We start from the raw sequence: 9,862 nt of genomic DNA on the forward strand, positions 1-9,862 counted from the left end.
CTATTCCAGTGCCATGTTGCTTTTATTACTGTTGCTCTATAGTACAGCTTGACATCAGGAATGGAGATACCTCCAGAAGATCTTTTACAGGATTGTTTTTAGCAATTCTGGGATTTTTGTTTTTCCATAAGAAATTGAGAATTGTTCTTTCAAGTTCTGTAAAGAATTGCATTGGTATTTTAATGGGAATTGCATTGAATCTGTAGATTGCTTTTGGTAGGATGACTATTTTCACTGTTAATCCTAACAATTAATGAGCATGGGAGATCTTTCCAAAAATCAAGTATCCATAGGTGTGTGAGTTTATTTCTGGGTCTTCCATTCGATTCCATCGATCCATCATTCTGTTTCTATGCCAGTACCATGCAGGTTTTATTACTATTACTCTGTAGTACAGCTTGAGATCAGGGATGGCGATACCTCCAGATGATCGGTAGTTGTACAGGAACGTTTTAGCAATTTTGGGTTTTTTTGTTTTTCCATATGAAATTGAGAATTGTTCTTTCAAGGTCTGTAAAGAATTTTGTTGGTATTTTGATGGGAATTGCATTGAATCTGTAGATTGCTTTTGGCAGGATGCTCATTTTCACTATGTTAATCCTACCGATCCATGAGCAAGGGAGATCTTTCCATCTTCTGACATCTTTTTCAATTTCTTTCTTCAGAGACTTGAAGTTTTTTTTCAAACAGATCTTTCATTTGCTTGGATAGAGTCACACCGAGGTACTTTATGTTATTAGGCGCTATTGTGAACGGTGTTATTTCCCTAATTTCTTTTTCAGCCCTTTTGTCTTTCATATACAGGAGGGCTACTGGTTTTTTTTTCTTTCTTTCTTTCTTTTTTTGAGTTAATTTTGTACCTAACCACTTTGCTGAAGGTGTTTATCAGCTGTAGGAGTTCCCTGGTAGAATTTTTGGGGTCACTCATGTATACTATCATATCATCTGCAAATAATGATACTTTGACTTCCTCCTTTCCGATTTGTATCCCCTTGATCTCCATTAGTCATCTTATTGCTCTAGCTAGGACTTCAAGTACTATGTTGAAAAGATACGGAGAGAGTGGGCAGCCTTGCCTTGTCCCTGATTTCAGTGGGATTGATTTAAGTTTCTTTCCACTTAGCTTGATATTGGCTATAGGCTTGCTGTATATTGTTTTTACTATGTTTAGGTATGTGCCTTGTATCCCTGATCTCTCCAAGACTTTAAACATGAATGGGTGCAAAAAAAAAGCAAATGTTTTTTCGGCATCTACTGAGATGATCATGTGGTTTTTCTCCTTCAGTTTTTTTATATGGTGGATTACATTGATGGATTTCTGTATATTGAACCACCCCTGCATACCTGGGATGAAGCCTATTTGGTCATGGTAGATGATATCTTTGATGTGTTCATGGGTTCCATTTGCAAGTATTTTATTGAGTGTTTTTGCAGCATCGGTGGCTACACAACTGAAAGCACTGACTCTCTTTCCGTTGCTCTATCTGTAAGGAATAGTCCCCCTGTTGATGCATAGCTGCTGGCCGGCCCGTTCTTTAGCAGTGCGCATATCTGCAGTTGTTGCGAGTCATGATGGCAAAACTGTGCATTGCCCAAAAAATGATGTTTCACAGCCCTTCTCTCTGTCCCCTGACTTTTGCATTCTTTCTTTCTTTTCTGCAACGTCCCCTGAAACTTAGAGGAGGCGGTATAAATGCCCTTTTTTTTTTTTTAAGGGATGAACACTCAGCAATCACTTGTTCTCAGAACCTTGTGCAGCCCTGTGTCTCAGCATTCACAGCATTTCACTGAAGAAAGAGGCTTCTCTTGTTAGATTGACAGGGGAAATTTTCTGTGGGTAGAAGCATGAATTAAAGTTTTACCATAGTCATTAGCTCATTTGTTGACTAGAAGATTTAGGGTGGGAATGCTGGTGTTTAATTTGGGAGTTTTTATACATCCTATATCAATTCTCTGATTGACCAAGATTCCATTCTCTTGTAGATTATATCTTCACTCTCGTGATGATTTCTTTTTATGTGCAGACATTCTTAATTTCATGTAATTTCCATTTGTCAAGTTTTGGGGTTATTTCTTGTGCAAATAGAATCATTTCCAGAAGGTTCTTTCCTATGCTATATCTTGAAATGTTTCCCACTAGCAATTTCAAATTTTCATGTCTTTGACCAATTTTGTGTTTATTTTTATTCCACAAAGGGAATTTAAAAAAAAAACACACACACACACACACACACACACAATAGCTTTCGTTAAAATAGCAGCTGTAAATTTTGGAGAGAGATGTTTGCAGAGAATCATCACCGAATGTGCAATGAGGGCTGGTCATTTTCTGTTGTTTCATAATGAATTAGCATACTTGCAGTTTAAAACAACAGAGCTGTACTAGCTGCTTCTAGAGGTCCTAAAGCAGGCCCAGCTCTGAGGGGCTCTCTGCCCTGACGTTCTCCCTGAATAGGACAGGAGTGGGTATTAAGATGCTCTAACACCGACTCAAAGAACAAGGTCAACTCCTTCTGCATCTTTTGAGGTAGAGAAGGGGCAATTTCGATTTCAATTTGCAGAATTGGGGAAGTCAAAGGTTGAAGCCACTCAAACAATGATTGTGGCTTAGTTCAAGAAGGGATTTTTTATAGCCAGCATTTTGATGTTTATTTAAAGACATATGAGAAGAAAAGATCGAGAACCCACATGACACAGAGAAGAGAGGAGGATGTATGCCGAGTGTCTCAGAAATGCATGCCAAGACATTTGGAGGGATAATATCACTCGAAGTGTCAACCAGTCAGAAAAAAATAGCATGCTGTTTGCACAAATGTGATGGCAATTTCTTTGGGTGACACTGGTGCATATCCACGTCTGGTTCCCTATCTGCAGCTGACTTTCTAGGTCATCTTCACCAAGTGTGAGCCAAGCCTTTAGTGTCTCACCTTGTACATGTCATGAAGACACTGTGTGAATAGAAACTTCAAAGGGTCACACGCTCAAAGTTTCACAGAGTGTTATTTAAAACATCAGTACTTAGCATTATCCATAGACAGGTTGACCCTCCCACCTTTGTGTGTACTGTTTGTGAGTGCAGAATCATGGGATGGACCTCTTTCTACAAGTGTCTGTGGAATCATAAACATCTTGATAAACATGTTGATAATCATAAACATCTATGATAAAAATCATAAACATAAACATAAACATTGGACATCTATACTGCACCATCTTGCCCAAGATGCAGAGACCATCAAGGAAGGGGCAGGGTGGCAAGATGGCAAGACCAAGAGGTTTCGGAAGAAGCAGTGTCTGATAAAAGCCTAATGGGATTTCAGATTAATTTTTTAAATTAGTTTTTGAGAATGTCATACATGCATTCAACATATTTTGGTCATATGTTGAAAGCATTATGATATCTCATACATATGATATCTCTCTCCCGTATCCAACTTCTTCTGAACTCTCCTCATGTCTCTCAACTTCACACCCTCTTGCTTTCAGATAGCCCACTGAGTCTAATTTAGTGCTTCCCATAAAGGCATGAATGCTGAGCCATTCACTAGAACTTGATCAACCTACCCGGGACCACACCACTAAAGAAAACTGAGTCTCCTTTCCCTAGCGGCCTTCAATTGCCAATAGCTCCTCATCTACGAGCAGGGGCTCGTGTGGCCCTCCCTGCTCCGTGCTGACACGTTGACTAGCTCGATCTTATGCGGATCATGTGCAGATAACCACAGCCACTGTCGGTTCCTGAGAGAGGCAGTCCTTGTTATATTTAAAAGAGACTGTTTCTTCATCAACCTCTGGCTCTTATAATCTTACCACCACCACCCTTCCTTGATGGTCTCTGCATCTTGGGCAAAAATGATGCAATTTAGACGTCCAATTTATGACTGAACACTCCACAGACACTTGTTCCCTGTATTTTGGTCAGCCGCAACATTCTGCATTGTCTACAGTCCACTGCACAAAGATGCCTCTCTGTTATGGGTGGAGAGGATTTCCAGTTTTGATAGCTCACTATGTCAGGTGCAGAAGTAGTAAGGAAAACTCTGTTCTGTTTTACATACTGCTCCTTGTTCATTGGTTATTTTTGTCTTCCTCAGAGCCATGTATATATGCCGAATAGCCAGTAAGTAACCCTAATTGGTACAAGTCAAGCTACATTTTAAACTCATAAAAAAATAGTAATTATCATTTCCAGAGAATGTATGTTAACTGCATCATTTCTACTTCTATCCAAAGAGCTGCCTCCCTTTCCTCCTGCCTTCCTCATTTGGCTTAGTTCTATGGCAGAACACAGTTTTCTGATAATAAATACACACTGCACAACGGGTGGGAGATGCTACAAACCCCGTGGTCTTGGACAGTCATGGCTCTACAGAAGTTGAGGTCTGAGACTGCAGAGCCCCACACGTCACACAGAACATGTGGTTTGCATAGTTCGCTAAACGGTTGATTAAAATGTCTTATGCTGATGAAGGGAAGTTTATTTCTTGTTTGATGGTTTAATGTTTGGTATATTACTTGATTTTAAAACTTTATATAAATCTATTGTTCCCAAAAATTACTTCATTTTTCTCATTCATTACTATAGCTCTATGGATACTCATCTCAGGATGACACCTGCCCAAGCATCACCTTTGATCTGATACAGGTTCAATTTTTCCTTTCCCCTTCCCTCTTTCTCTTCACTTTTTTCTCCCCTCTCCATTCCTTCCATCCGTTTTTTTCCTCCTTGCTTCCTTCTTTTTATCTCTTTCTTTTCTCCCTCCCTTCCTATCCCTCATCTTCTATTTCTTTCTTTCCTTCTCTATTTCTTTTCCTCTCACTGTGGACATATACTTCCCAGTGGGACTCCACTGAAGAAAATTGTTTCCTTTGCAAGTGGGCATCAATTGCAAATCGCTTCTTGATTAAGAGTGAGAGGCTGTGATGGCCAACTGATGGGCAGAGTGAATGGAATTTTGTGTAAGAAGTGGGAAATAGTAAGAGCTGGAGGGAACGGGAACTCCACAAGCAGAGCAACAGAACAAGATAATTTGAACACAGGGAACTTCCCAGAGACTCATACTCCAACCAAGGACTATTTGTGGAGATGACCTGGAACCCCTGCACAGGTGTAGCCCATGGCAGTACAGTGTCCAAGTGGGTTCCATAGTAATGGGAAGAGGGACTGCCTCTGACATAATCTGATTGGCCTGCTCGTTGATCACTTCCCCCTGAGAGGGGAGCAGCCTTACCAGGCCACAGTAGAGGACAATGCAGCCACTTTTGATGAGAACTGATAGACTAAGATCAGAAAGAAGGAGAGGAGGACCTCCCCTATCAGTGGACTTGGGGAGTGGCATGCATGCAGAAAGGGGAGGGAGGGTGGGATCGGCAGGGGAGGAGGGAGGGGCTCATGGGGGGATACAAAATGAATAAAGTGTAATTAATAAAAAAAAAATAAAAGATTTAAAAAAAAAAGAGTGAGAGGCTGTTTCCACTTCCCTTTATTTATTTATTTATTTATTTATTTATTTATTTATTTATTTATTCAGATGAATGTATGAGGTAAGAGCCATTCCCAAGCCTTTCTAACTTTTTCTTTTTTAAAAAAAAAATTTATATATATATTTTCTTTTTTTATTATTTAATTTTATTTTTTCTTATCAGTTACATTTTATTAACTCTGTATCCCAGCCGTGTCCCGATCCCTCATTCCCTCCCAATCCCACCCTCCCTCCCTCATCTCCACCCTGCCCCTTTCCAAGTCCACTGATCGGGGGGACCTCTTCCCCATTCATCCGATCTTGTTTTATCAGGTATCTTCAGGACTGGCTGCAAAGCTCTCCTCTGTGGCCTAACAGGACTGCTCCTCTCTTGGGGGGTGGGGAGGTCAAAGAGCCAGCCATTGAGTTCCTGTTAGAAATAGTCCTTGTTCCCCTCACTATGGGAAACCAATTGGTTACTGAGCTACCACAGGCTACATCTGAGCAGAGGTTCTAGGTTATATCCATACATGGTCCTTGGTTGAATGTCAGTCTCTGAAAAGACCCTGTGCCCAGATATATTTGGTCTTTGTGGAGCTCCTATCCTTTCCCCATCATACTAACTCCCCTTCTTTCATATGGTTCCCTGTACTCTGCCGAAGGTTTGGTCATGAGTCTTTGTATCTGCTTTGAAAACACTGCTACTTAGAGTCTTTCAGATGCGCTCAGTAGACTCCTGTCATGCATTCCTTGTTTAGAAAGACAAATGGGATGTGCATTGAACATATGACAGGAGTCCACTTCCCTTTCTTGTACTAGGACCCCATCTGCAGAACCTGTGTGTACTGCCACAGTTTCTGTGAGTTCTTATGTATATCGGTCCTGCTATGTTTGGAAAAGATTGTTAGGGAAGATTTTTCTAGGGGATATTTGTCTGTGTTTTTACTGTATACTTTCAACTACCTTGTCCTCTGGTAATTCCAGTACATGGATGATTTTATTAACAAATTTTTTGTATTTCATAAATGAGTACTGTATTTGTATAATTTATGAAATATAAATTATAAATTTTTATATTTTATATTCTGATAATTTATATTTTATAGATTATACTGCATTTACATAATTTCTACTCAATTCTCCTTTCATTTGTTCTCATGTCCCCCAACACCCTCTCAGATAATCTTTGATTATCATTACTATATATAATATCTATGTATAATAGCCTGCTAAGTTTCTTTATATTGTTCATATGTATATGCATTTAGAAAAGACCCCTTGGAATCAAATAATCTATCAAGGGACTGCATTTAGAGAAGATTGATTATTTCTCTCTCAGCAACCATTAATTACAAGTAGGTCTTTATTTAGGGGTGGGGCCTTGTGAGCTTTCTCCCATTTTTGTTGGCATATCAGTGTAGGGGCTTTGTTGTAGATGTATTAATTGGGGTTGGCAACCCACTGTCAACAATTCTCTGCATTTTTACCAGCTGTAGATGCTTGTAAAGGCCTCTGCTTGCTATGAAAAGAAGCTTCTTTGACAAGGGATGAGAACTACACTTATCTGTAGAAATAAAAATAATTGTTTAGAGTGTAGTTACACTAAACTACACTGGTTTGGGAAGTGTCAATTAAAGGCTCTCTCCTACTGCCAATGACTAACTGGTGTGTTTAAGTACCGTTCGTGAGTGCCCTCCTCTTGACTGGGCCTTAAGTCCAATTAGATGGCCATTGATTACCTCCCAAGATATAATTGAACCTACTGGTGGTAACTTACTGTGCTGGTCAGTGTTGTGGTTCAGGCTTACAGCTGGGTAGAGCTAGTGATTGCTTTTTTCCCTTGACACCTTGCATAGCACCTACAGATACTATGAGAGATAGTCCTCCATAAGGAGGCATCTAGGTCATTCCCATCTCAAGTTCCCCAAGCCCTGTATTTGAAGTGCATACTGTCTTCAGCTATAAGGTCTTGCCTTTACATTACGGGAGGAAAACAAGGACAACAGAGATATGTTATATTCTTTTGGGAGTCCTCTGGACTTCCCTAATCAACAGCTCCAAGGGAGGTTTTCTATGTGTGTCCCTGGAGGCTTTGTTAAATAGTCTATGGCTCTTGAGTTATCACCTCAAGAGGTGTAACTTCACTTAAAACATGCATGCATTGTAAGTCAACATAAAATTAGGTTTCCATAGAGCTTGTGGCGAACACCATTCCCCCTTCTCCCTCTATATTACTCTTCCCTTCTGGAAGTTGAAGTCTTTCAGTTCTATTGTTATGGCCAGGTTTCTACCTTGCAGTTTGGGGTTATGGGCATTTGGCTCTGCATATTTTATTTCTTTTTACAGTGAATTTTTTTTTTCTTGAACACAATCTGTAGGATGTCTGGGCTTTTCAGGAAGGTGATCTTTCAGACCCATCAGATCATGTTCTGGCTTGGTCTTGAACCCTTCATCACCCAGGCAGACTACACAGTGTGTTCAACTTTGTTACGACTTCCCCAACTCAGCTCTATAAAATCTAGTTTGGCACTATTTGTGTACTCCCCTGGTTTCCCAGTTTTGCTTCATCTGGGTCTACTTTTTGCCACACACATTTTCACAACGTGAAAGGACATATAATACATATAAAATGACTTTATTTCAGTTCCAGCACTTCTATCCTTCTACATGAAAGTCTTATGGACATACATGAATACGCACACATACTACAGGTGCAGAAATCCTTAGTAAACTCCTTTTTTTTTCTCTTAACTATATTTTCATTTTTCTCATTGTTTTAAAATGTAAAGTTCAGAGCAGCACCTTGGAGGTCCCGTGGATCCATGTCTCTCTTCAACAGTGTTTGGATGGAGCAGACCTGGGATCTCCCTCTTTAGCTTCCAGCCGCCTTACAGTCTCTCCAGTAGTAGCCTCAGAGACCATTTCCTCTCCGCCCTAGGCTCCTAGGACCAGGCAGCACTGTTCCCTTTGCGGTCAGTTCCATATTGTGGATCAGCCATGACCTCCCAGGTTCATCAGTTATTTCACCAAAGTGGAAGCTGCTGAGAACCACCTAGTCACCTTGCACCTGCAGGTCTTCTACAACTACCTCTCTCTGGGCTGCTATTTCGATCGGGATGATGTGGCTCTAGAGGGTGTAGGCCACTTCTTTGGCAAATTGGCTGAGGAGAAGTGTGCGTGCACTGAGTGTCTCCTCGGGTTGCAGAATGATCCCGGGGGGCCAATCACTCTTCCAAGATGTGCACTAACCATCTCAAGATGAGAGGGGTGAAACCCAGGGAGCCATGGAAGCTGCCTCGGCCCTGGAGAAGAACCTGAACCAGGCCCTCTTGGTTCTGCCCACACAGACCCTCATCTCTGCAACTTTTTGGAAAACCTGATCGAGGAGGCAAAGCTCGTCAAGATGGGCCACCACCTGACCAACATCTGTAGGCTGGCTGGGCCACAGCCAACGCAGACTGGTGTGCTACAGCCTTCTCTGGGCAAGTATCTCTTTGAGAGACTCACTCTCAAGCACAGCTCACTCTCAAGCACGACTAGGACACCTCATTCCCTTCCAAGGGACTCCCTCTGCTCTGCACCAGCCAGACTTATGAGTTCCACCTGAATGAACCTCTCAAGCCCCTAGGCAGCTTTGTAACTGCTTTGGAGCTCCTTCCAAGTGTTGGACCAAGTAAAAATAAAGCTTTTTTTTGAAACAGCAGAATAATAATAATAATAATAATAAATTTAAAGACATTTATTGCTTACTTAATTATTTGTGTGTGTTCATGTGTACTTGTATATATGCATGTGTGTGTGTGTGTGTGTGTGTGTGTGTGTGTGTGTGTGTGCTTCACATGGATGAGTGCCGGTACTTGCAGAGTACAGAAGAAGGCCATAGATCCTCTGAAGCTAGAATGACAGGCAGTTGAGAGTTTCCCTACTTGGGTGCTGGGAACTGAACTCTGGTCCTCTGTAAGAGTGGTGCCCACTCCACTATCTCTTTAGCGCACAAATGGTTTGTAGGCCTAATGTTCATGTCTTGTTGGCCTTTACACATTCTGAGATTTGCTTAATATAATTTCCTTCAGGATATTATTTGGTAGAACTATTTTTTACCTTAGGCTTAAGATGGTCTGTTAAGAATCTTAAGAGATGGGGTTAAAGAGATGGTTCAGAAGTTAAAACACTTGCTGCTCTTCTAGAAGAACCAAATTCAGTTCTTAGCACCCTCCTCAGACTGCTTACAACAGCCTCTAACTCCCAATTCAGAGCATCCTGCATCCTCTTCCATCCACTAGACATCTGCATACAGGTGGCATCACACATACAAACACATCAATAAAAAACATGCTTTTAAAAAATAATCTTTTTTTTGAGACAGAGTTTCTCTGTGTGTAGCTTTGGGTGTCCTGGAA

At 41.0% G+C, this 9,862-nt stretch overlaps 1 pseudogene; it reads left to right on the forward strand.

Moving 5' to 3' along the window:
• Window positions 1-410: 410 nt before the first annotated feature.
• Window positions 411-9,069, forward strand: LOC129681977 (ferritin light chain 1-like; annotated as a pseudogene).
• Window positions 9,070-9,862: the final 793 nt, after the last annotated feature.

This window comes from Psammomys obesus, unplaced genomic scaffold (assembly GCF_907164565.1).
Source record: "Psammomys obesus unplaced genomic scaffold, mPsaObe1.curated_primary_1811, whole genome shotgun sequence".
In the NCBI taxonomy this organism is placed as follows: Eukaryota; Metazoa; Chordata; class Mammalia; order Rodentia; family Muridae; genus Psammomys; species Psammomys obesus.